The following is a 27797-nucleotide window of genomic DNA, read 5'->3' as shown; positions in this document are numbered from 1 at the left end:
AATCTAAGATTGCAGGTTCAAACCCGGTAAGCACAAATATTTTTTTTTAATATTCGCCGGGAGGGCAAATGACTCTACTCCACCTGATGGTAAGTGGTAGTAGACTCCAAACGCGACGACGGCCAGTACAGATGGGAAAAACGTTCTGCACTAGCCACCTTCGCCTTGCCGGCTCGCAAGATGCCTCGTCACGCCTCGTTTAAAGGAACCCGGGTTGTAAGAGGAGATTATTTTTTAAATGATTTTCATATGCTTAATTTGTGGTTACAATTAATCTGCATGTGTCAGATGGCAGGCTATCACATCTATATTCACCAATGACGTTGTACATCATGTCGTTTGATGACATTTATTCTAGTTTGATTCAGTGCGTATAAAAGAAATTCAGTACCTATAAACGTGCTTGTCTTTGTCATCACATATTTTAAAACGTTATTCTACTATACAGGTATGTATCCTTTGTTGGCGATTATAAATAATTAAATAAATCTCTGATTGTAAGTGAACATTTACAATCAGAGATTTATTTAATGTCTTATTTTTCTATCTTTTCTATCTTCTTTCATTTTTTGTGACTTCTTGAAACTACTTTATATCTGGTGCGTAAAAAATTCTAATGAAAAAATTAAAACATTTTATGACGTCAATTTCATAAGAAACACTGTGATGCTTCATAAACAAATTGTGATTTATGGAACGAGAATAGAAAAATCTAGTAGGAAGCGGACACAGTTTAAAGGCGGACACGTTAAATTTGTATCCGAGATTATGCCTATATGCAGTTAAAAGTCAATAACTAACTAACTGACTTAGTTTCCAAGCGTTTCTTTCGCTTGTTACATTAAAACGAAATTAAGATTATTTGACGTCGAATTATAGATATTTTACGTTTTTTATTTTAAAAATATTAGAAATATGCAAGTAAATAAGTATGCTGTTTTTAATTCGAATTGCCAATACATCTATCCAAAGATAAAATCTAAATATTCACAATAATAATTATTTATTTACATTAAAGCCTTAAATATAGAAAATAAAAATAAAAATAGTAACTGTACAAATCGTAAAATTGTGGTAAGAATGCTAGCAGCATTTCCTCTTTGAATCGCAATTCTGATTCTTTGGGCGAAAATGAACCGGCCCTCTTGTCACTAGTAGAGGCAATAAGACGGGGTATTATATTTTTAATGAAAGTTACTGCAAAATATTTATATCTACTATTTTAATAGATACCACCGGTCAGAATGTGGATTAAACCAAGAAAAACCGACAAGAAACTCAATAGTCAATCATCATCAATGAAAAAATGTACATGTAAATACTTATGAAGTAGTATATTTGTTATATAAGAACATACAGGCGTTGATAATGTAAACTAAATTCGGTCATCCAAAACATTACCCAGCTCTAATCTAATCTCATTTTCACGCAGGAAAATAGACGAAATGGTTCCAAACTCAATTAGTGTTGACCTAAATGTGTATTCTTCAGACGCTACCCTCAAAAATTCCTTTCCTTTTAATTCGTTGAGAGAAACAAGTATAATAAGCGCTTCTGTTTTAAGAGTGTTCACTCTTGTTACATTTTGAGGTTATTTCGTTTTTTTTGTTAAAACAAAAATTAAACTTTTTTTGTAATAATAAAACTTGAACTCTGAGATAAAAAAATAAAACATGAATAAACGATAACGATTTCTTAGATACGAACGATATTCACCTATTACCATGAATCAAAGTATTTTTTTTTTTTTTTAAAAAGGGATACTAAAAATTATAATGTATATGTATATTAAAAGTAAGTGTACACATTATATATATTATTATTAGAGAATTCAGTTTAATTTACAATTGACAAACTTCGGAAAGACTTCGGGTTCACAGATCATTAGCAAAAAAATCTGGCAGTTAACTTACTAAACTTAGCTTTGGAGAAAATCTCACAGTGTTGGTTCGCTAATTGACACTTGAATTCTTTTGTGTTCGATATGGTGTATGGTATGGTGGTGTGGAGTTAATAACAATAATAATAATATCCTAGGACATTTTTCACACACGGCCATCTGATCCCAAATTAAGCTTGTACAGAGCTTGTGCTATGGAAACCAGACAACTGATATACTACATATACTATTTTTCTTTTTTAAATACATACTTATATAGACAAACAGGCGAATGGGATATGTTCATATGATGATATGCACACAAATATCTGTCCTGGGTGGGAATCGAACCCACAACCTTCGGCGTGAAAGGCAAGCATCTACCAACCACGCCAACCGGCTCGTCAAGTTGCAAGTTGCTCTTATTTTTGAGATATCTATTTAAGATTCTATGAATATTATATTGCTGTTTTTGATAAACGACTTATTTGGCTTACAAGAAAAAATGCTATATACAGTTGGTTGATAACAATTACAAATATTTTCAGTTGGTTCCAATATTATTTTATTCATTTTTTGGAAATACAATACGTATTTTTAGAACGGAATGAATACGGAAGAAGTGGTTTAAGCGTGCATCGTCAGTGTCTATGGATAAGGACCACCAGGCAGCCCATTCGCCTGACTTCCTAAAACAAAAAAGAGTAGTAGGGGAAACGTACGTCCATGTACATGGACATTTTGACAAAATATTTCAACAAAAGATAAATTTGATTTTTGCTACTCGTATCTTTAAATATTTTCATGTATTGAATTCCGTTACAAAATTCACTAGATGTTTTTGAATGACGTACAATTTTTCCTAAATTCCTGACATGAATTGTAACTTGCTTCAAATATTTCAGTTTCTTACACAAAGTATGCATGGCTGTTATATTTTAAGAGCCGAGATAAACCTGTGAATAGATAAAAGAAAAGAATAAGGGTTTATATGTCGCACTGCTGGGCTAAGGCATCGTGTCCTTTAGATGAAAAGGTTATTCTATTTAAATTACTTTATTTTTTTTTGATTACATAACCAAATATACCCAAAAACGCAACCGAAATGATGACATACTCATTGTAAATTTGTCTAAAAAAGATAGGTGATTGGCATTCTGAGTTCATAGTTGTAGATAGACATTAAGACTACACCTACAATGATAAAACATTAAATATATTTGAATATTTAACAGAAACATTAAGAATAAAGAGCCGGAACATTTAACGTCGAACATAAAAGTTTTATGAGGCAAACTCGTACTTGTGCTAGTATGAGTAATTTAGATTTATAAATATATTAATTTTATTTTAAATATATTGAAGAAATGGGAAATGTTTCATCCCTCCACCCTTACATCGTCAATATGTCACCAACCTTGGGAACTAAGATATTATGTCTCTTGTAATGTAGACTCACTAGCCCACTGACCCTACAAACCAGAATACGGTTACGAAACTGAGCAAGAAAACTTACAAAATTAAGATGTCTTTCAAAATACTAACATATTTTACGCGTCTGTTCTAAAACATTTCTTCGTAGCAGGTATTTATTTATTATAGTTTTCCGTCATGGCGGTGTGTTTGTCTCACTTAGATACCTAGTGCCCTTATCTGTATCCCTGATTGGATGAAAGTTTATATAGGTATCAACCAAACATATTTCGCATTTATAATATTAGTATAAGTGTATAAGTAAACTAATTTGCAAATTGTTATCACTGAACAATCTCTATGTGTAACCAGTCACGTCCTTGGCTACGAGCTGGTTAGCATGAGACAATTCTGATTATGAAGTAATTGTGTCACGTGTGGCCAATTATTTATCATTCAACTTGTATCTATATAAAGATTATAGATCATTTAACCTGAGTATTTAAAGGTAAGCTTAAACGACAAAGCAGATAGTTAGATGGAGTTTCGAGTTCAGATTTGAGAAGCTCTGCTTGTGTAATTTAGTTAGTGTATTTTAAAACGGAATATTTATATACATACATTTGTATGTCACAAATCGAATAAAATATGAATGTGAAAAAAACTTTTTTAACTCATAATTTTTTATAACACTTTTTTTCTCACTGAAACGAAATGTTATCCCCATGCAGAAAAATTGTGGGTAGAATCTACATAAATAATAATTATGATATCAGCCCTGCTTATAGGCTATCCCACAGCTGAGCATGTGCTGTCTCAGTATGAGAACAGTGAGGGCGTAGTCCACCATGCCATCCACGTGCGTTTTAGTAGTTTTTTAAAGCAAACTACACTACTTTTAAGACGTGCAGGGATCTTCGTGATGTCTTATTTCACGATTAAATATAGAAAAATTCTAATTAATACGAACATAACTTCGAAAAATCAAAGTCAATTGCGTTGCGTGGGATTAATTTTTATTTTATATATTATACAAATGACTATACATAGCTTAAAAATAAATAAATAGTTTAAATCTATGACATTCAAAATAATTTTAATCCGTCATAAAAAAGGCTTTACAAGGATTTATGTCACAAAAATAAGTCACTAAAAAGATTTAGCTTGTAGAATATAATAGACAAAATTTATTGCATATATTTGAATACATATTGCAATATTTAGCTTAAAATTAACGAATGAAAAAAATTGTGTGCAAAGGCGGGCTGGGCTTATTGCTTCCAGCAATCTCTTCCAGTAAAGGGTGCCTGCCTTTGATGAGAGGATTTTCGAACAAGTAAAGACCGCCTGTAATTAAATTCCTACATTAATTAAAAATATATAAGCTAACATATTATGAAGATGAACTTATACGCTAAAAATATCTATTATTAAATATATATGAAGATGACCAATCCATATGTGATTTTTAAAAAGTGTGAAGTCAATCAATTTTATGTAGCAATCACCATTTCCATGACAGTGGTAGCTTATTTTCTTTTTTTGTAATTAGCAATGTAATGTACTTATTTTAATTAAGAGGGTGCAAACGAGCAGGAGGCTCACCTGATGGATAATGACTACCACCGCCCATGGACATCTGCAACACCCAAGGGCTTGCGGTTGCATTCACGAATAATGTATTAGTACACGAGACGTCTGTACGCTCTGACAGCCCGTGCAAGAATGAATCAAGTAATCAAGTTATGTGGGGCACCCGTATTAATACCAAACTAATAGTCCGTACAAACAATCTTTTAAATAAACTAAATTGATTGTGAGTTCTTTTTATTCTATTTATTCTATATATGTTCTTTTTATTTAAATTATCTATATTGATATTTTACAATTTATTAATCTTGACAAATAATAATTGTTGGACGGTTATATTTAACCTTATACGGTTATATTAATTTGTTGATGCAGTCCGGAAACGTAGCCCCACCGATATATGATATAATTGATGAAAATGTGTAACAACGATAAAGTTTCTCGTAGATTCTTATTCCTAAATGCTATATTCCCAACCGGTGGCAGCTTTCAATTAGATTTATCTTGTTTAATGTCGATTCAATTCAATTTTTTTTTTGTATGTATACGGTACATACATTATTATGTCGGTGATGTCAACAATCAGCTACTCTGCTTTGGATTATTAATTAGTAGTGTATCTTGCGCAATAATAACTAAGAAACATACCTAATAACAGCCTAGAAAAAGTAAAAGAAATGAATACTCGCGTGACCGTGACACGTTCCAGAAATCGATTAACGTCGTTGGAAGAATAAACCATTCTCCTCCACGCGTAGTGGTTGTGAATATGGTGGAGCATCGAGACGGGCGTTCCGCGAGTGCTGTCACAAACCACGATGCTGGTGCGACCGATCGTATCATTGATGCGATACGACCTATCAATACTACGGTGAGATCCAACCAAATTTCCAATTCCAATTTCGATCCTAGCATTAATATTTGATGCGTGGAGGTAGCTCGCGCTAAAATTCAAAAGCTAATGGAGTGCACAAAGAGGTGTCACGCAGCGAACGATGTATTTACTTATGCGTAGTTGACCTTTCTGAAGGAACTTTAAAACATAAAGCTCTTTTGGCTAAGAAACGCGACGGTTCGAATAAGATGTGTTTTTGTTCGTGGATTATGTTTTGGTTATGAATGAGGAACGTAATCAAACAAAGTTGAATCCCAAATTTAAGGGACTTTTCGAGGTCATAGAAATTCGCGAGGGTGACCGTTATAATTTAAAAGCACTGAACTCTAGGCATACGTACAAATACGCGCACGATAGACTACGAAAAATTCCAGAAAATCAAAGCATAACTCACGAAATTAATGTAGAACCATGTTGTGATATTAAGGAAACTTAAGTTTACATGATGATCGGACTGTACCAGAGGTTGCCGTGTAGCCGTAGCTCGAATTATGTTTAAAGTGATTAGTAAATCGTTTGAGTGATTCTGGGTTTGATATCTGTTACCCGTACCCTCATTTCGCCCACACATAATGTATGATGGTGAGGACATCCGCTCATATCGACCACCTCATCCGTTAATTATAATATTTTAGTTGCTATAATTTTTCTAGAAAAAATTAAAAAACAAAACGTTTTCTTGTTAGCTAGACTTATAATCATTACGTAATGAAATCTAAAGCAAATTATTTTGAGAACATTAATATTAATAAAACTGCCCTTAGAACCCGAGGCTTATAATATAAAACAAACTTCGCTTTTCAAAACTTAGAGAACATCGATGCACCAACTTTTGTTTTCAAGCAAAATTGCGGGAAAAACTTATACTTCTGACAGTTAAGTGAGATGTTATTACGAAGTTAGTACTTGGTTTAACATATTATTTAAAGAGAAGAGCATGTACATATTGTTTTGGCTTTATACAACGTTTTACGATCGTAAGGAGATGAATATGTTGTATGGAAGTTACTCCTGATATTAGTTACTATTTCCACAATTTTTCTGCAAACCTTATTGTGACAATTGCTCAAATCATGCCAAAACTTAATGATTTCGAATGTTTATCTACACGTTTAGAAATAAGCATTTATGAGCCTTGATTTCTATTATCATTGATTAAAAAATAAGGTTATATAATTGTAGTTAATTATGTTTTTAAAAGAAAACAATTAAATGATGTGACCATCGAGACTCGTGGTACCTTCTCCTTGAGAAAAGAGTGAGGCACTTTTCCAGAAGTGGACATTTACGGTCCGTTGTCGTCAATATATATTTAAGAAACAAAAAATTCCGGTCCATTTATTTCGTCTACTATAAAATGTGTTGTCTTAATTCTAGTTACAATCATAACAACTTTGAAAAGATAAATGTACTTATAAATAACTTACTAATACTTTCTATGTAGCAAATTATAGTTAAGCAGCCCAAGCATTTCGCTTAAAAGAGTAATAAATTTTATCCGTGTGAAGGCATTTATACATTTAAAAACAATAAAAAATATTTCAGCCGTACAGTTTTCAGTTAAAATGATATTACTAAAAATTTGACTACGTCTGCTATTGGTAAAAAAGAACATGAAAATAGAAAAAGCGTATACTACAATAAAACAATATCGTGTTTCATAGACTGATAGTAAAAGTAATACTGACCCTAAGTTATAACTTAGGACTTTATAAGAAGAAGAAGCTAAAAGGTTGGCTCATTAATGCATTGAATTTTCAAAAGACATTCAACGGTGTAATTTGTTCAGAAATTCGTTACTAAAAATCGCATATTTAAGGGTTAAATTATAAATATTTAAATTTTAAATGAAGGATGTTGTGTCACCAAATGATTATGCTAAAATATTGGTACCCGCCATCATGAAATTCCGGAGGAGATGTTTTGCTTACACATCAGTATATTAATTTTATTTAGTTGTTTTTTATATCGTTAAGAACTGTAATATATTTAATTAGATATAGTTTAACTTAAAACTAATTGTTTATTTTTATATTATTAATACTACAACTAGAAAATCTTGTATATTTCCATCTAAGATTATTTCATCACGCTGCTCCAATGCATTGGTGGATGACATGTGGCAGAATTTCATCCGAGACGAGTGGTTCTTGCTCAGTAATCGTAAGCTACTGTTAACATTCACTTATTCTAACTACTGGGCCATGTCGACTCAGACACTAGTACTTTAAGGAATATAAATAATTATTTATATTATCATGACCAACTTAATATAAGTACCAAAATACGTCTGGGTTGGTACCACCTAAGTATTCTTCCGCCAAGAAGTAATATACTATGTGTTGTTTTTTCCAGTTTAAAGTGTGAGTGAGCCATTGTAACAATAAGTACAAGCGACATAGCATCTTATTTTCCTGCCTATGCCTCTTAATAAGAAAATACTTTCACCTAAAAAGAATCAAGGTGAAAGAATCAATAGTGATTCTTTCACCTTGATTCTTTTTAGGTGAAAGGTGAAAGAATCAATAGTGATTCTTTCACCTTGATTCTTTTTAGGTGAAAGTATTTTCTTATTAAGAGGTAGGTTCTACATATAATAAATACATTTTAATTATGCATGTGCGTGTAAATATACATGTGTATGTATATATATGTGTGTGCGATAGTGACTTGAGTGTATCGTATATACGTGTATATATACGTGTATCTAGAAATAAAACCATTGCAGTTTAGTGATTTTATAAATAACCGTGTGCTATTTTGAGCTTTATATCAAAAGCTTTAACATCGGTGATTAACATAAAAGTATCATAGCCACGATTAAAAACCGATTACAATAACTTCCGGTTAACTGACCATAATTCTATATGTATCATTTATAAGATCATTAATTTTAAAACGTATAAACAATCATTTAAATATCATTAATAATGACAATACTTTATTAATATCTGTTACCGAAAATACGGGCGATAATGCCGAACGATTTATGCGAATGGCAATTAAAATAATTTGTTTTCAATTTTATTACGATGATAAAATCGTTCGTTAATTCAACAGGATTTCCTGGACTTATGTTCGCAGGTGTATTCGCTCGTATCTTCAATATTGGTGTGTAAATCATGCTAACATTTTACATTTTTTCAGATACGTCGAGTTTTGTTATCTCAAAATGGATGGAGTGATGGATAATAAGGATAAAATGTAAGAAACGTAAATTGGGTTCAGTTGCTTAGGACTTTTATCTAGTAGTGGACGAACTAGTGGTGGAAAGTATCTAGAAGTGGGCTTATGGCGATATTGGATTTCGTTGATATCAAAATATTCCGAAACCTGATAATATATTATATTTTTTAGTTTTAAGTGATTTGTATTATATATTTGTCCAAACTTAATTGTGAAGGTACAACAGAAAATTCTACATTTACAATTAAGCTTATGTTATTTTGAAAGACCATATAGTTCATTTATGAATAACATAATTTTTATTTGATTTATATTAAGTTATGGGGAAGTAGATCACAAGATCAATGGAGTAAATTATTTTGGGGATATACGAGTCACATGTCAAATGATCTCTAGGACAATGCTACATCCAAATATGTCCATCGTAGTGGCTAACGACATCGCTGAAGGTAGACCAGATGAGCTGGATTCCTTCTAGAAGGATTTGTCTTATTGCAAAATGTAGGAAGGTTTGGAAATAAATAGATGCGGATCATATGTCCCTTTGGCACAGCATTGGGACTCACCAGGCTGTTATAGCGAGTTTTACTTACAGTTCAAAATATAAGATAAATTAAGTTTATTAAAAGTTTAAAGATCCAATCTAAAGGTGGGATTTCGGAAGTAGAAATTATCAGATTTGCTAAAGTCTTTCTCGTTTTATCTTCAGAACTTTTTACTTTAATGTCATCGTTTCTTAAGTTCGTATTGTAAAGAAACAAGTTTTTTTAAAGTAAAACTCTTTAAATTCAGTTATTGATTAAATGAAACTTCTTTGAAAATGTTAAAAATGTAAAGCTTTTCCGAACTGTGTTTGTTGCTTGTTTTGTTTTATTAACTTTATGAAATAAACTTAATATAAATAAAAAAAAACAACTACACCTATATAAATAATATTAATTTATAGTTGACCAATTTGGATATTGGAGATAAAAGAAATAAATCACCATCAAGCTGTTCTACTTCAGATATTTACTTTTACACCATAGTTCTCTTCACGGTATTTATCTTCAACCCCGAGCACGAAATAAATCAAATACGTGAAAAATAATTTGGGCATAAATTTGAACCCGCGATCTTCTGTTACGCTTCATGATCGGAATAAGCAAGGTACGATAACAACCAATCACCCTGGTGTCACACTCGAACACAATTTTTACATGACCAAGAAAATTACGTGGTTGTGTGAAGTCGAACAATTATACAGCATGTTCGAATGCATAAGGACATACTGCTAATACCATTCGCAAAATGGTGAAAGGTCGTTCGTTCCACGCTCATTGTCGGACTTTATGCTTAGCGAGCTTAATTTGTCCTATATAGATTTTTTACCAAAAACGCAGCCGTATTGGTTTAACGTTTACATGAAATAACGATGTATCCTGTATGCCATTTATTTTGTACTTTTCGTGTCATAGGCGTTAATAAATTTATAACAAAGAAAATATATGTTTATTTGAATCATTTCACATTATGTATTTTACATACATATATTTTAATATTATATTATAATAGGTCATAATACCTAATTTGAACCTTATCATATATTATCGGTATGTGCTCATATATAGCATATTATATATGTAAATCACACCCGTATTTGCTAAACTTACAACAAAAACCGAACAGAGGATCTACGGTGCCTACGTCCGCGCGAGAATAAAGTAACATAAGCCTCTCAGCGTACCATAAGCTAATAATTCATAAATAGCAGAACCGATGCCTGCGTCTAACAGACGGAGCTTCAAGATATTATTTCAGGAAAAGCCTAATTTAGAGGAGCTTAAATGGGAAATGAGTCCAAGCACATGCATGGTATTAACCTCTGCACGAACAACCTGAGAGGCTTCCATATTATCGTGAATTCCTACTGTCGCTGATCACCTGCCTCGGCGCTGGCATTGACGGTTGAAAGGAAGACTACGCAAACTGTCGGATATGACACTCAAAAACACACAACCAAGGACTTACACTACGATTATCCATAAGCCTAAGACATTTCATACATAAATACAATGACTTGGTAGCCGAAACTACATAAGAGGACACGACCGGGTCAGGAGGAAAATTACAACACCCGTACCCAGTCTGTTTTAAGCCAGATAGAAAGAACCCACTGCTGCTTCTCCATGAATTGCTGCTTGTCCAATATTTTTGAAGCCTATTAATCTCAAAATACCAAAATCCTAAATCGGTTTTATTTATCAATACAAACAATATTTAATTTAAAAAATAAAATTTGATTGAATAGAGATCGAATATTATTTAAATAAACTACGAAGCAATCCTTCTTATTTTTAACGATGTTTTATGAACATATTGTGTTGGATGTGAAATTTAAAACGAGTTACGATAAATTCGCAATATAATTTCACGCGCAGTAACTAACGAGGCGACAGTTTGTTCAGTCTTATTTGCTTATGTCGCAATAATTACATGAAAAACGTGTCGATACTAGCATTTTATGTAACGAGCTACCTGACTTTGATCGGTGGAGGTAAGGTTCGAATTTCGAATACGAATTTATTTTTATTCAAATTAATAACACGAACAGTTTCTTTTCAACAAGAAGGATAACTTTATTAATGACCTGAAACTGACCTTCTGCTGGGAAATGGCTTTTAATCAGTGTGTTTGGAGTTAAGCAAGCCTCTCCGTGCATTTTTGTGGATAGATATGTGTCAACAATTTTCTTTACCGTTTCGTTAATAAATTATTTCACCAACGAGATCATTTATATATATATGCATAAAAAAAGATCAAAATAACTCAGTTTCCCGGAATGGAACCTGTTTTTTTCGGTAATTTCCACGTTGCTGTGCAATTGTATTACCATCTGTTGATTTTTTTTTTATTTATGTCATGAAGTGAGAAGTAAATGATAAGTCGTCACCGTCTTTCAAAGCACAACCCATAGCACAGTAATTTCATGTGCTTTTCTTCAAATCGTGATTGCGCAACCAATCATGATATCCAAGGCAATACTCACTTCCACTGGCTTACTTTACAAACTCAATAGCTTTCTTTAGATCATGCATTCGTCATTATGAACCTTAACTATGCCAATTTTTACACGCCTCCAAAGCAAAATATGATTTAAGACAACCAAAAAATTATCTGCGTGAATTAAAATAAGGATATTTTAAAGTTAAATAAAAATAAATTATAATGCTAATCGTTCATAAAAAAGCACAAAATTATTAAGAAAGTATTTTTTTTTAAATTTTGGTTCTAAAAATACAGATGTAATTTTATGATGTCTTTACTTACACATTAGCTCGTGGTCTCTTTGTAATAATGTTTAGACACATATTTTGTAACATTATTTACAGAAAATAAATAATGTATTACAACTTACAATGCTTCAAAATTACTGTCTAGTGTAAACATTCTTTGGCAAGCGAGCCAGATTCTTATATGCACTGATGTTCTTGTTCGTCCAAAGGTAAAAAATACGAAAAACATTTTTAAAAAGATCTCACATTTGGCACACACTCGGCTTTTCTGTGATATGTTCGAGCATTATATAAACATTAAAGTTGAATGTATTTTAAGTACTCCATAATAATTAGTAAATATGGGACCAGTGAATTCGAACCCGCGCAAGTTTTTATGTACTTCGTTTGTAGATATATTCATCTCTTGGCATTAAAGAAAAATATCCTGCGTATCCACCATAGAAGTGGTGCAACTTCATAACTAGAAATTCCAAAATCCAAAATATTAAAACCCTAAAATTCAGAGTCGAAAGACTCAAGAGCCTTGATGGCTCAGTAGAGGTCAAATGGGGTCTTATACCGGTCAATTACTGAGTTTCATATTTGTGCTTATAATCTCATACTTAATGTTGATAACCAAACGTCATAGAGAAAAATAAAATAGTTTTAAAATAAACTCTATTTTTGAAATAAGATTATTCTTAAGATAAGAATGAAAAAATATATGAAAATGGTAAATATTCATAATAATTATTAGTTAAACTTTATTAAGTTAAAATATTACGCATAAAAGCCCTTCGAATTGAGTTCAAATGTATGTTAATGTGAGTCCCGGAGTCTCGATTAGTTTATGAAGACGGTGGAAATTTGAATAATTTCACAAAGTTTGATCGTTGTACAAATCTTCTGTCTTTGATATTGAAATAGTTCTAGTAAATTTATTGTTCTCGATATATAAACAAATCTTTGCGTTTAATAAAACTTAAACCTGAAATTAAAGCGTTGCATGAATTAATACTTTATCGATAGAGAAGAGTGATTATGACTTCATATTATAAAACAAAGCGCCCCGCCGCGTCTGTCTGTAAGGATTTGTGTATTTCAATGAAATTAGACACATGCAACCTGCATGTGTCTAATATGCCTATAATAATTATGCCACATGTGTATTCTATCAACCCGCATTGGTGCAGCATGGTGGAATAAGCTCCAAACCTTCTCCTCAAGAGGGAGAGGAGGCCTTAGCCCAGCAGTGGGACATTAACAGGCCGTTACTGTTAGGTATATAAGTCATTAAGGTTTTGTGAAAATTGGTTGAAATATGGCGATAAATGTTAAAAATGACAGAGACAATCATGGCGACTGGAAGCTTTACGGCATGTGCCGCGTTAACCTTTATAGATATGTATTATGATACAATAAACGTTTCACGTTGACCCTTATTCTACTTATGCAAAGCCGGATCTGATAGCTAGTATATTGATAAAAAAGTAAATTGCGTAACCGTAAGGTGTAGGTGTAACGCGTAGTCGCGAAAATAAATAACCACTAATAAATTTAACTTCATTTAAAACAAATGTGGTAAATAAGAAGACGATATACATACGTTGAAAGGCGATATGTCATCTAGGTTTTTATTCCCATTTCTCGCTTTCACTAAACAGACAGTGTCAGATTTTTAGTCTGTACTCGTATTTTAATTTATAATTTATAAATCTTGCTTGGTTATATTATATATAACTTCTTATATCCAACATTATTATCACGATTTTGTTCGAAATATGAATATTGAAAGATTCAAATGAAAAGCAAAAGCCCACTTAAATTAAATATTTACTACTTTTATTATAGAATATTGTTATAAGAAATATATTTAAAAAAATTAAACCGGCTTATTCTACCAACAAATTAAAAAAATGGGTAAATTATTATATATAAAATGTACATTCAATTAACTCGATGCGAAAGCCAATATTCGTTACATCATTATCATTAAAAAAAAACATAATGAAGCAATTATTTTAATTGACACAACATTAATTACGTCCAATTTGTCGAATAGTAACATTTTATACCAATAACGATAATTTGCGTTATGAAATGTTGTCGTTTCTATCATTTGTTTTGATAAATATCCTATTCATTGAAAAGCGATTTACAGACGAAATTATTCAACTAATTTGGCTATTATTACACTGTCATTTAATATTATTATACTCTTTTTAATATAAATAGAATATTGTATAAAGCTAGAGTTTGATCGTACCACTGCTGGGCAAGCTATTAGTAATCGCTTTAGAACTTACTCTACGACGCTGCTTCTGTGATATAGACAAATTAAGCTCATGAAAGCTCTGTGGTGCTGATCCGGATTTAATCGTATGAGTAGTTTATTTAACTTACCCGTGTAATTTAGTTGATGAAAAATAGGAACTGGAAAGGAATTTCTTACTGATTCTCCTGGAAGTAATTAACTTTAAATTAGTTGAATATTGTAAAATCTCGAGTCAAATATGCTTGCTTTCATTCGAGTACCCTCTTGAATAAAGTTTCTTTTGATTTTATTTAATTAGATTTGATTCAGATTCAGATCATAATATGTATTTTAGAAGGGTATTCAGTTACAAAACAAGTAAAAGGATTTGAAGTACAAACCATTCAGAAATATTATATCCCGATTTTTTTTGGTTTCTTGAGTTAACAATAAACAACAAAATTCACTAGCTTTAATTACCTGCTTTCTTTATGTCCAATCAGAAAGAAACATATTTATCACACAGTTCTATTTTGTTGTGCGCCATCTACACAACTTGTTGTTGTTGTAGATGGCGCTGCATATAAACTTCTATATTTCCGTTCCACTGATCAATGTAACAATTGGTACACAGGCAGCACAACGTCTGCCTGGGCTTGCTAATGTTATATTAAATTGAATGCTTGCGTTTATTTGTATTCTAAGCGTTCACGTATTGTTTATCTGAAGGAGTTGCAACTTTGTACAGTTGCTATTGGCACTTGTGTGAAGTTTATTTCGTATAGGACAATTAACATACAATATAAGCCATATTGTATGGGAGTTGTTTTGTTGACTGCCTCGTTGGTCTAGTGGCTTGATGTAAGGCCACAGACCCGAAGGTCCTGAGTTCAATTCCCAGGTCGGACCAGTAAAAAGTTATTGGGTTTTTCTGTCAGAAAATTTTCAGTAGCAGCCCAGAGTCTGGAAGTAAGTTTCAATAGCTTAATAAAATCGCACCTGTTCCTACCAGGGGCGCAGAAAGGGAAAGAATATAATATTTAAAAAAGCCATTATTTTGTCTATAAAAGATTATGTATATAAAATAAAACTCAAAAGTCATTCATTCGCAAATGAAAAACATATATTATATTATAATAGACTAAAATAAATGAATAAATAAACATTAAAAGTTATATTTTATATTATCAGAGTAAATATGGCCGAGTGCCCGCAGCAACACGAACTCCACCAATATTTTAACATAATTTTTGCTACTCAAGTTGTCGCATTTAAAATTCAAATATTTATAATTCGACCCACAAATGTGCGGGTCTCGGTTTCAAATAAAATTATGATCTTGAATGACATTCGGGAGTTGAATATCTGTTGCGAGTTAACGGTAAATGAATTTTCATATAATTTTAGATAGATTTAAATAAAAATCGAACATTGAAATAATAATTTTATGTATCTTGAAATAGGGTTTAAAATTAATTGTACAAATATCAAAACACATGAACTAAGCTTCAAAACTCATTAAAAAGGGGGGACGTCTTTCATTTTCATATTAATAACTTCTAAATCACATTATAACATTAGTTTATTATAATGTAAAGGGCAAACTTATGGCTAATTAGCCATCTCTACCAGATATCCCAATCTGAATGGTTATATATTTATTCGAAGAATAAATATTTCCCTTTTATTTTATTCTAGTTGTTCATTCATTATAATTTTGTCATGTTAATCCCGTAATAATGTACCGACGTAAGACTGAATCAATGCAATCGGTTCATTGGTAATAATCATTACCTCTCTATAACGCCTAAGCGTTATAGAGAGGTAATTGATTTCATTTTTATGATATCTGTCTGATTCACAAATACAAAAAAAATAATTATTTATTATGAAAATGAAAAAAGTTATTGTAACCATTTACTCAGTAGTTAGTTTTTTTACTAAATATGTAAATATCTATCAACAATTGGATAAACGTGAAGTAAGCTCGAAAGCGTCGCCTCAAAAAGGAGAAAAGGCCTGAACTCAGTCTATCCGTCTCCGCAATGTAAACTCAACCTTCCTTGTATACATTCTATTGATTTTAGATCTAACTAATATTTTATTATATTTCCAATGAATTCCAACTAATATTATATGCTAATACTACTCAGCGGATCGTCACAATTATTTGAATTCACGTTGTCAGGGGTGCAGAAAACCAAGGTATAGGTACTTTGGTTTTCTGCACCTCCTTCCCTTCACACACGTGCGAAGTTGCGTTCGGAAATTATTTTCCTAACATTTGATTACCACAAATTATTGAACGTGAAAAAGTCGGAATAGGTGTCAGAAATGTTTTCACACTAATTTATCTAATAGACTCGGGCGTGGTTATGGCACAGTCGATTAAGCAATTTAAGCTTTTATTAGGACGGATAATTAAAATCTAGATATGCTATATATTATATAATTTAGGCTGCCTCATTGATCTCGTTTTTAGCTTATAACGCCACAGACCCGGAATTTCTGATTAAGACCCTTGTTGCACCATTAAATTTTAAAATTCCCATAGTTGGGCAAATTTTGTTTGTATATTTTTGAATTAACCGAGAAATTTCATGTACTTAATTTGTTATTATAATTCATCTCGTGCTTTACGGTGAAGAAAACATCGTGAGGAAACCTGCATGTGTCTAATTTCACTGAAATTCTACCACACGTGTATTCCACCAACCCGCATTGGAGGAGCGTGACGGAATAAGCTCCATACCTTCTCCTCAAAAAGGAAGAGGAGGCCTTAGCCCAGCAGTGGGACATTCACAGGCTGTTACTGTATACTATATTTGTGAATTTATCGGAGTTTATATCTTTGAGTTTTGTCGCCGTGGCTTAATTTTAGTCTGTTGAAGTGTTTCGTTGTCTTTTCCAGTGATGAAATATATTCGTGCCTTTTAACAATATTGAATTGGACAAATAAATGTGTAAGGCTAAAAATAACGTATCTACATAAATAACATTTGGAATAAATTGATGCTTTATAGTATCACTTATGGGATAATTAATTATTGTACTATTAGCTTCAAGAGTATGTGGGTATTTTATATCTTCAGTTAAGGAACCTACGAAACAATGAAATTGACATAAAGTGATTATACAATCTATTTTTGTCAGATAGAAGTATGAAAGCCGTTACATCTTTTACTACTAATGCTGGGTTCCTATACTTAACGATTTCTTATTGTACATCAGTAACGAGCCGTTAGTCGTGCCTATTAGTTTTTGTCGCATAAATGTGACTTCGAAAGTTACGAAACGTTTTTTAAATTACACCTTGTAGACAATTCTACTATACGTAAGCAGTATAAATGAGAGTATTGATAATTTTATTGATGTATTTTTTGTAGTTTTTCGTTACGGACGTTCGTTACGGACGTTTACAACATTTCCCATCAACATGGAACGGAACGTCGAAAACAGTCGGCGAAGGTATTCATTAGCACTCCTCGTTAAGTAACGTAATCAAATCGAAATATTTAATACTAACTGGTGACTTTATATTTATTTAGATATTTCTAGGAAGAATTATCAATATTATTTAATATTTATCATTATTATAGTTATCTTATATAAATGATATATTTTATTGAAGAAGAAACATGAAAAAAACTAATTTTAGGTATATCGTCGCGTCAAGTTATATCATAGCATATGTATAGATCGTCCATCTTCGGTGCGATATGTTGGAATCATTTCGTGACCTCGTCACCTATCTTCTTGACCAAAGTAAATCATCTTTAACGAGAATTCGGACAACCGTGCGTGTATTTTGCATGGAACATACACGCACTATTACACATTATAAATTAACGTAGTAAAAATTATATAAATTTTAAATGCAGTAGTATGTTTTTGGATTATACATTGCGCAACAATGGAACAACTGATCCAAGTAGCTTTATTTTTTTTTATTTTCAGAATAGCCCATGGGGATAAAACAACGGACAAAATCTATTGAAATTATAAGTTTTGTACTTTATGGATATATATAGAATGTTATTACGGCATTAATGATAATTAAATGACCTGCCGATAAACCGATTGGTTTCAAACATAATTTAAATATATTTTGTAATCCTTTCAATTATTCTTATAAGCAATTATCTGGCTGTGGCTTTACTGAGAATTTAATAATACAGCTGGAGTTAGTTTTCAAAAAATAGAAAATAGTTTATATTTATGCGACAAATTAATGTTCAAGAGCTGAAGCAGTTTCGCTAACGGCCACTAGGGTTTTACCACTAATTTGAGTATAGAATCGAAACTCTCCGCAACTTCACTGCTTCCCCAATTCCCTTAAGTATGATGGGTTGTTGGTCTGAAATGTGCGATTTGGTTCACTTATTAAAAGTAACAGATCATCTATATTACAATAAACTATGAAAGTGATGTCTGTACATGTATTTTATAACCCTACAAATTTTAATTTAACAATATTTTAATTAAGATATTGTATTTATTTTACTTAATCTGATCGGTTTATGAAACTAATTTCGGTTATTTAATCGTCATTCATTGTTTCGACATTTATTATCTGTTCGATTTATAACGATTAAATATAAGTTGATATGTAAGTATATTCGTTGAATATAGTAGGTTATTGGCATTGAATATATTTATTGTACATTTATATATTGGTTTTTATATTCGTTTCAGAACACAAAATTATATTGAGCTACGTCTTCTACTCAGTAAAACTTATTTCAGATTTTCGGGTTACCAACACATTGTATTCCTTTAGTAGATATATTCATTGCTATTTGATTGCGTTTAATCGATTCTTCGTTTAATTCCAGTTATTTTATCAAAACCGTGCCACGTGCAATATAAGTCATATATTGTCTAATTTCGATATATTTAAACACTCCTGAGGTGAGTTGATGAATTATTTGCTGTTTGCTGCTTTGCACTGTTTTTATTTTTGCGCTGAAGCAGCGGTTCATTTTCTCATTGTGACGCTGCATTCAGGGTTCGCACTATCCTTCTTATTTGTTTAATCTATCACTTAATTTAAAATCGAATACGCCAACTCAAAAAAAAAATTTACACCACTTATAAGAAATACTCTTATAATTATTATTTTTTAACTTAACTGACGGGATTCCATCAGGCGGGTGCCTGAATTTGTTACATTATTATAATTTTAAAATAATTAAAATTTTATAACCTAACTTGTTTTATTAATGAAGTGGTTTTGGTGGAAAAAACCAGCTTAGTAGCTTGGAATTAATGGCTTGTATTGACAGTTTTTACACTCCCGGGTATTCCCCCAAGCATCTAATTCATTTGGTCCGGTGCTTGGACGAGTTGTTGACTAGTCTCCCTTGAGAATGGTCGACTTATCATCAATCGGTAAATATCGTAAATATTATTTTTATTTGTGCGGAATTATCTAAGGCAATATTTCGATTAAAGTTGAGATAACTCAATGGTTGGAACACGTGAATCTTAACCAATGATCGTGGGCTCAAGCCCGGGCAAGCACCACTGAATTTTCATACTCGAGTCAAAAATGTTAGTATATATGTCTCTTATTTAATAAAGAAAATATTGGTATTCTATGTGACAGAAACAACGGTGGGTTTGAACCATCAACCTTTCGTTTAACAGCCGAACGCGCTAACCAATTGCGCCACGGAGACCATTGATTAACTTAATAAATACTTACAGCAATTAAATTGCAATATTATTTCAATTTTCTATATACTGCATAAAAATTACTATCGCCCCCGGGTGGGCTCGAACCACCAACCTTTCGGTTAACAGCCGAACGCGCTAGCCGATTGCGCCACGGAGGCCCTTATCAAAAATGTTATAATACGCCACCAAATTGGAAAAAAACATCTACAAATCATTTTATTAATTTAACTAAAAACTTTATTCATAAAGCTTAGTCAGACTTCATACATCAATCAATGACTTTTGCTTAAAATTAAATTTCGAATTTAATTTCAATAATGAAAAGATATCAAAATTTAAAAATAGAATAAGAGCGTCATCTCAAATTCTTATCTATGTATTCATGTCGTTATTCTTCAAATTATCTAAATTAGAATTTTTAATATTAAAATAAATCAATAATATTTGTATTTAGGAAATAATTTATGAATAAATAATGAATATCTTATAAATATAGTATATATTTAATAAATTCGGGAACAGCTTATTCATTATCTATATTAAAGGATTATTAATACTTTTGTAACTGAACGGGTAATAGTATTTACGCGGTCGGAATACCTCCTTAAATATAAAGTAATTTACTCCACAGAGACTAAGCTCTGGGATCTTTTATATAAACCTTAAGTGCACTTTTAGGTTATCTGCCCACATTTTAACAGATAAAAGACAAAGTGTATTTAGTTTGAAATCATTCGTTACAATATTATGATTTGTTTCTGTTATTTTGTTAGATAAATCTTTAATATTAATTACAGGAACGGTAATAATATTAGAATTTTATTGACGTCTATTCCCAATTTTAATAAATTAATAATTTACTAGCTAAAAGTCACGGCTTTGCGCGGGTAAATAACAAGAAAAATGTATTTTGGGCAGGATTTGCGTAAACTGCGTTATTAGTAAATGTCTACGTTGTGTGACAAATTTTAAATGAATCCGGCGAATAGTTTAGGAGATCTCTTTCTATATATAGAAATATATATTTCTATCTCTTTATATATATTCCACCAACCCGCATTAGAGCAGTGTGGTGGAATAAGCTCCAAACCTTCTCCTCAAAAAGAGGAGAGGAGGCCTTTAGCCGTGGGACTGTTATGGTTACGGTATATATATATACCAAATGATAGTCAGTGGTTATCTCTACATATATATATTAACAATAGGTAAATCCTATTAACGATAACGATAAGATCGCACTACGGGATTACAACGTATGATTTTTATATTCGCAATTTATGTGCAAATAATATCCTCTCGTTTTTGCGTAGTAACGACGACAGCTGACGCCTTTAAGTCCTATAAAAGGTTTTATCTAGATAAAAATCTAAGAGTTTACATATCTTTTGCTAGAAATTACACTGTACCAGTTAAATCGAAGTATTAGTTGTAGAATACCTGATGAATGGTGGTATCTAAGCCTGTTCACACCACTAAGGTCTCTTCTTTCTTATGTTAAGAATTAGCATTGGTAATATGTACTACGTTACATAATAAATAAAACAGTTTAATTAAATAACATAATGAGCGCCCCCGGGTGGGCTCGAACCACCAACCTTTCGGTTAACAGCCGAACGCGCTAGCCTATTGCGCCACGGAGGCTTCTATAAAAATCTATTAATATCACTACAATACATACCGGAAATTTATTGTAACAATATATTGACAATAACAAAATAATAAGCGCCCCCGGGTGGGCTCGAACCACCAACCTTTCGGTTAACAGCCGAACGCGCTAGCCCATTGCGCCACGGAGGCTTCTATAATAATCTGTAAATATGACTACAACACATACCGGAAATATAATGCAACAATATATTGACAGTAACAAAATAATATACGCCCCCGGGTGGGCTCGAACCACCAACCTTTCGGTTAACAGCCGAACGCGCTAGCCAATTGCGCCACGGAGGCTCATGAATTTCTAACTCAAATTCAATAACATATACCATTCCATTTGTTTTACTTATAAGTTACATATCTCATTATTAGTATTTGCACAGCTTGTACTATAACTACTCAGATTGTATAATAGTTAAGTAAATACTTATTATTGCTAACTTGGATTTAATACATATTATATTATTATTATTATCATTATTATTATTATCATTATTATTATATTTAGTAAATCGTTTGATATACTTTTACGTCATTGATTAATTTATATTTTTAAAAGGTAAGCCAATTTGTCAGTACACCTAGTACTGACAAGTTGGCCACATAGAAATATTGATGTAAGAGTAAGCCAAACCTTGAGTACTAAGATGTTAATTTCCTGGAGTTATACTGGCTCAATCACCCTTAAAACCGAAACACAACAGTACTAATTATTGCTGTATGGCGGTAAAATATCTAATGAGTGAGTGGTACCTACTCAAACAGGTAGTACTACCCGAATAAGAGGATGATCTGAAGAAAGTGGCGGGACCCGACTGGATTCGGGAGGTGGAGAACCGGTAGCTTTGTGCGACATAGCTCACGGTTGGGAGAGGCCTTTATGTCCAGCAGTGGATAACGATTTGCTGACGTCGGACCAAAAGGATTTTTAGTAAATTTGATATTAAGCCTCTAAATGTGACATTGCCTATGGCCGAAGATCTTCACAAGAAGGTAAATCACAAATCATCACCTAGGTAGTAATAACATATGAATTTATTATAAACATAACCGTTCATTTAACAAAACAATAAATAATATAATATAATTTTGAACATAAAAGTTTTTATGGCTTGAAATACCACATTAAATTAATATGGAGTATTTTTCCTGAAGTCTCATTCGTGACACGGAAGATGGAGACAAAATGGAGCTATTCCGTTGACAAATACATTTCCCCTCGATTTCTTTCAATTTGATGGAGTGTCGCGAGGCCGTAGTAAATGACTTACAATTTTCTTACAACCTATGGAACTGGTGTCAGATTGCCCGCTATAATATGTAGCGCGATTTTAACTGGTGTCAGATTGCTCGCTACCATATGTAGCGCGATTTTATTTATATATAACTGCTGTATTATTTAAATTTAAAAATATTTTCTGTGAGAACTTTTTTTTTTAAATTTGAAACGATTTGTCACCACTTTTTAGGGAGAATTTTAAAATGTAATTATCTATGTTGTTATTACTCCTATAAAAACTTATTGTGATTAATCTTCCAGTACTTTATCTCACTTGAGTGATTAAAAATATAAGTTCAAAATAATTTTGATATTTCTACGATTATTTACTTTACGATTTACAATCAAATGTACCTGAATGGTTGAAGCAAGAATTATTTTTAAAAACGGTGTTGTAAGTTATTTTTTTTCTTAAAATTCGAATGGATACAAATGTATATAAAAATATTAAACTCTAATGCGCTATGTTAATTTAATTTGATTATATTTTAAGAATATAAATAATTTATTATACAATGATTTGGTCAAAGTCGAATTCATTTCATGTCGTATCTACGTTTTTACACGTATTTACGACTTACCGAGGAGACCAGGACCCCCCAAAGGTAGAGGAGGCCTTAGCCCAGCAGTGGGACATCAACAGGCTGTTACTGTATTATACAAACGAAAAGTGAGTCAAAACCTACCCATACGGGCACATACAAAACCCTACCTACCAAATTATCAAAATAAATTAATATTATTTCAGGCCTAGATATTCTCGTGTTAAATGTGTTTAAAATAAGCCCAACAGTGAGATGGAGAAGGCCCAGACAATGTTTGTCATAGCAATAACGTTTTGGATAATTAAAATTTTTATTTTTACTAGTCGCGACGATCATTCAATATCATGGTTTAGCTCTTCCTTCTTTTAAAATAATCTTATATTTATAACACCAGCTGTTGTTTTCTAAAATTGATTATTTCCTTATTTAGTTTTCCCCGTATTCCCTAAAATATTCTTCTAGGTAAAGGATAGGGTTACTTTCTTGAGCGATCTACCGCATCCATCATTTAACGCCATATTATATTTTACATCTTTATTTTAAGGAATACTTAGGAATTTTTAGAATGTTATCTTTGATATTAAAGTTATGCTTTTATTAATAAATTAGCCTAAAGTTAAATTTACTTTTAAGTACATCTGAATAAAATAAGTAAAGTTTGCGCAAGCTTTTTGCGTCAGACACATTTCAGGAAAACATTATATACTTTTCGGCAGGTCAGGATTAAATCTTACATTTTCGGACGACTTTGTACGATCGTATGAAATTTTTTCTTGCACGTACGTGCATTGTGCAAAATAAGACAAGAGTTTCGATAAAATCACTGTATTTAAATAGTCAAAAAAGTCATAAACAATCACAATATGTCACTAATTGTGAGATATCGGCAGGGTAGGTAATCGGTAGAAAATGGAGAGACAGTTCAGTGATATGTCATCGAATGCACAGAGATCAGAGTGAGAGAATGCTCGCCCGTCCTTCAAATGGAGCCAAATTCCTACGTTCGGTTGACTCCACGAGTTAATAAAAGTTAATAGTTTTAAAAGGAATTAGAAAAACAATAGGGTATTTTTGTCAGAAAATCATACTTTTTGTATAAAACAAAAATAAGGTCGCCCCCGGGTGGGCTTGAACCACCAACCTTTCGGTTAACAGCCGAACGCGCTAGCCAATTGCGCCACGGAGGCTCTTGTGTCTTCAATAAAAATACTTTAATATATTTTCTATGTAAAACTAGATCCTATCTTTGCTAAGCGTTTTATACGACTCTATAGTTTTGGAGTAAACTTTACAGGAATTAACTCGTAAGATAGCTTGCAGAAAATTTCGAATATAAAAAATGTCTCATCAAATATAAATCGTACGAAATCAAAACATACCATAGCCGTTCCTTAAAAAGGTTCCATAAAACTGGATCTTCAAAGATCCTTGAGGGAGACGTATCAGGCCTTTCCCCGGGAAATTATTATAAAAGAGCCTTCCCACGGGGAATTATAGTGAAGAGTGCTTTTATCTTTTGCGATATAAAACTAGACTCGATAATTAAGAAATTCAATTCTACACGGCCGGATTTTGCGCATTGATCTTTGTTTAAACAAATTTTATTGGATCCTGATCTCCATTATGGAGCTTAACATTAATGTCTATATTTATACGTGGATAGCATTATGTTATAACTCTATAAATTTACTGGTGGTAGAGCTTTGTGCAAGCTCGTCTGGGTAGGTACCACCCACTCATCAGATATTCTACCGCAAAACAGCAGTACTTGGTATTGTTGTGTTCCGGATTGAAGAGTGAGTTAGCCAGTGTAATTACATGCACAAGAGACATAATATCTTAGTTCCCAAGGTTGGTGGCGCATTGGTGATGGTTAACATTTCTACAATACAATGTCAATGTCTATGGGCGTTGGTGACCACTTACCATCAGGTGGCCCATATGCTCACCCGCCTTCCTATACTACAAAACAAAAAATAAAATATATTAATCATTTAAAGAGATATGATTTAATTTTTTTGTATGTTTGTTTCTAATGGATAAACTCAAAAGCTACTAAACCGATTTTACTTACCATCGTCCGCCTTGTTATTCTATAAAAATAAAAATACAAACCTAACTCTATATAAAATACACACACACACACACATACACACACATCGGAAACGATTCCGTGATTCATGATCATTCTCTTTAGGGAAAATATTCAACTTGTCGGATGGCAATCAAGGGGTTTGAGTCTTTTTTGAAGCACGGAATTATAAACACTGTTAACTAAATATTAAAGTCTCATGTTTATTCATCTTCCCTCAATGAAATATAGTTACGATTTTAGCTATGTTTTCTTAAGAGGAGAGGTTGTTTTTCTTTCAGTAGGTCATACACTGGATATTACTATTACTACTATTATCAAACATTCACTTAAACTGCAAGAGTAATGATCCGTAAAATTCTGATCTTGAAATAATTAAAATGCCCAAAATGAATGGAGATATCAAATAAAATCTCTTCGAACTTAATATCGATTTACATCAAAACGGTAGACAGTAAGTAACACATCGCTATGAAAACATTTTTATATTTCCTCTGATATTTACAATCCTCTTCATCCAAAAATAACCCAGCATCTGTAATGACGCCACTAGGGAGTTCACTCGATTCGCTGGTAAACTGGAGACCTGACTAAAAATTTCATGTGATAAATCTTGGATGAATGATTCGCCTAGACTTTATGAGCTGATATATACAATTTTAAAATGGTTGAATTGGATTTTAGTGTTTTTTTTATGTCATTTTGTGAATACAACCCTACTCATAAGTGTATTTAATATACAGACACCTGCAATGATACCAATTTGTTAAACAGGAAGGCTAAAACTGCCCTAACCAACGCAACAAGAGATCATAACAATAAAATGATCCTTAAGAATAGATAAATCAAAAAGCTTGGTTGATTGGATTTTAATTTAATGTCTCATCGAGGCGCGGGATCAATATATATTTCATATTGATATAACTCTCTATATATATTTGATATATGTTATGTATGTACGTCACAATTTCTAGGAAAATCTTTCTAGAAAAAATAAAAATAAAAATTGTGACGTACAAACTGTTAACACCAGGAACAAGTATAAACTTACAACCTCTATTACCAGATTACACAGGGTTGGTAACTCTTATGGGACAATGTATATGCTTTTACAACAGGATCCCAGAAAACGTTCAAAAATATTAAATTGTAAAATATAAAAGAATCGTTAAGGAACGCTTGTGTGCTAAAGGATATTACACAACCAATGACTTTTTAATTGATTGCACCTTGGGAATGAAACAATCACCTCCAGGTTATTTCAAATAAAAAAAATGTATATATAATTCGGCTATTGTTGTATATTACTTATTGTAAAGGATAAAAAAAACCCCGCTGAGTTTATTTCGCCGGTTGTTCTCAGGTCTGAGGTGTTTATTTCCGAACCAGTGGTAGATTTATGACAATTAATAAGCAAGTGTAACGCTTCTATGTTGAATAAAGATTTTTAACTTTGACACAGACAGCAGTTGATTAGAGAGATATACAAGAGCATCATGCCGTTTGCCGCTATTCTCTGTTCAAATCCAATACGTGGACCTTAGTGGAGCTTGCTGTTTCCAATCTGCAAACCTGAAATTGCTAAGACCTACCTGTTTAATATATATATATATAGATACATGTTATAAACATTTACTTTATCAAATATAACAAACAGTTTTTTTTTTAATTTGAACTTACAACTTTACAATTAGATTATTTTTATATGATACAAAAGAGCCTCCGTGGCGCAATCGGCTAGCGCGTTCGGCTGTTAACCGAAAGGTTGGTGGTTCGAGCCCACCCGGGGGCGATGATTATTTTATACTAATCAATATTAAATTAATATATTTCTATATCGCATTTGCCAGGATATTTTAAATAGTGGCAAAAATACTTGGTTAGAATTTTACACAAAACTCACATTTTTTATATGACCCAGGAACCAAGTTTGTATCAGCGATTGTAAAAGCTACAGGACCAACAACTAAGTTATTTTTATGTAAAAAGATTGATAATTTCAGAGGTTCGGACACAGCAGCAATTCTCATAGGAGACTAGCCAATAGTGCGGGATATATTATAGTGCAC

General features: G+C 32.1%; 1 long non-coding RNA gene and 6 other non-coding genes across 8 annotated transcripts; 2 read left to right on the top strand and 5 right to left on the bottom strand.

The window, feature by feature from the left end:
* Nucleotides 1-309: 309 nt before the first annotated feature.
* On the top strand, nucleotides 310-9132 carry LOC126776948 (uncharacterized). Of its 2 annotated transcripts, none has more exons than XR_007669994.1 (3): nucleotides 310-448; nucleotides 7856-7940; nucleotides 8925-9132. It is a non-coding gene; the product is annotated as an uncharacterized LOC126776948 (long non-coding RNA). The 2 variants fall into 2 exon arrangements; XR_007669995.1 differs by lacking the exon at nucleotides 310-448 and adding an exon at nucleotides 5654-5753.
* An 11105-nt stretch (nucleotides 9133-20237) lies between these two features.
* On the bottom strand, nucleotides 20238-20311 carry Trnan-guu (transfer RNA asparagine (anticodon GUU)). The gene has a single exon. It is a non-coding gene; the product is annotated as a tRNA-Asn (tRNA).
* A 1409-nt stretch (nucleotides 20312-21720) lies between these two features.
* On the bottom strand, nucleotides 21721-21794 carry Trnan-guu (transfer RNA asparagine (anticodon GUU)). The gene has a single exon. It is a non-coding gene; the product is annotated as a tRNA-Asn (tRNA).
* An 82-nt stretch (nucleotides 21795-21876) lies between these two features.
* Trnan-guu (transfer RNA asparagine (anticodon GUU)) lies at nucleotides 21877-21950 on the bottom strand. Its single transcript has one exon. It is a non-coding gene; the product is annotated as a tRNA-Asn (tRNA).
* Nucleotides 21951-22032: 82 nt separating this feature from the next.
* On the bottom strand, nucleotides 22033-22106 carry Trnan-guu (transfer RNA asparagine (anticodon GUU)). Its single transcript has one exon. It is a non-coding gene; the product is annotated as a tRNA-Asn (tRNA).
* A 2643-nt stretch (nucleotides 22107-24749) lies between these two features.
* Trnan-guu (transfer RNA asparagine (anticodon GUU)) lies at nucleotides 24750-24823 on the bottom strand. The gene has a single exon. It is a non-coding gene; the product is annotated as a tRNA-Asn (tRNA).
* Nucleotides 24824-27446: 2623 nt separating this feature from the next.
* Trnan-guu (transfer RNA asparagine (anticodon GUU)) lies at nucleotides 27447-27520 on the top strand. Its single transcript has one exon. It is a non-coding gene; the product is annotated as a tRNA-Asn (tRNA).
* The last annotated feature ends 277 nt before the right edge of the window (nucleotides 27521-27797 follow it).

The sequence above is a fragment of the Nymphalis io genome, chromosome 21 (genome assembly GCF_905147045.1).
Source record: "Nymphalis io chromosome 21, ilAglIoxx1.1, whole genome shotgun sequence".
Classification (NCBI taxonomy): Eukaryota; Metazoa; Arthropoda; class Insecta; order Lepidoptera; family Nymphalidae; genus Nymphalis; species Nymphalis io.
Note: the sequence above shows the minus strand (reverse complement) of the source record. Positions and strands in the feature narration are given on the sequence as shown.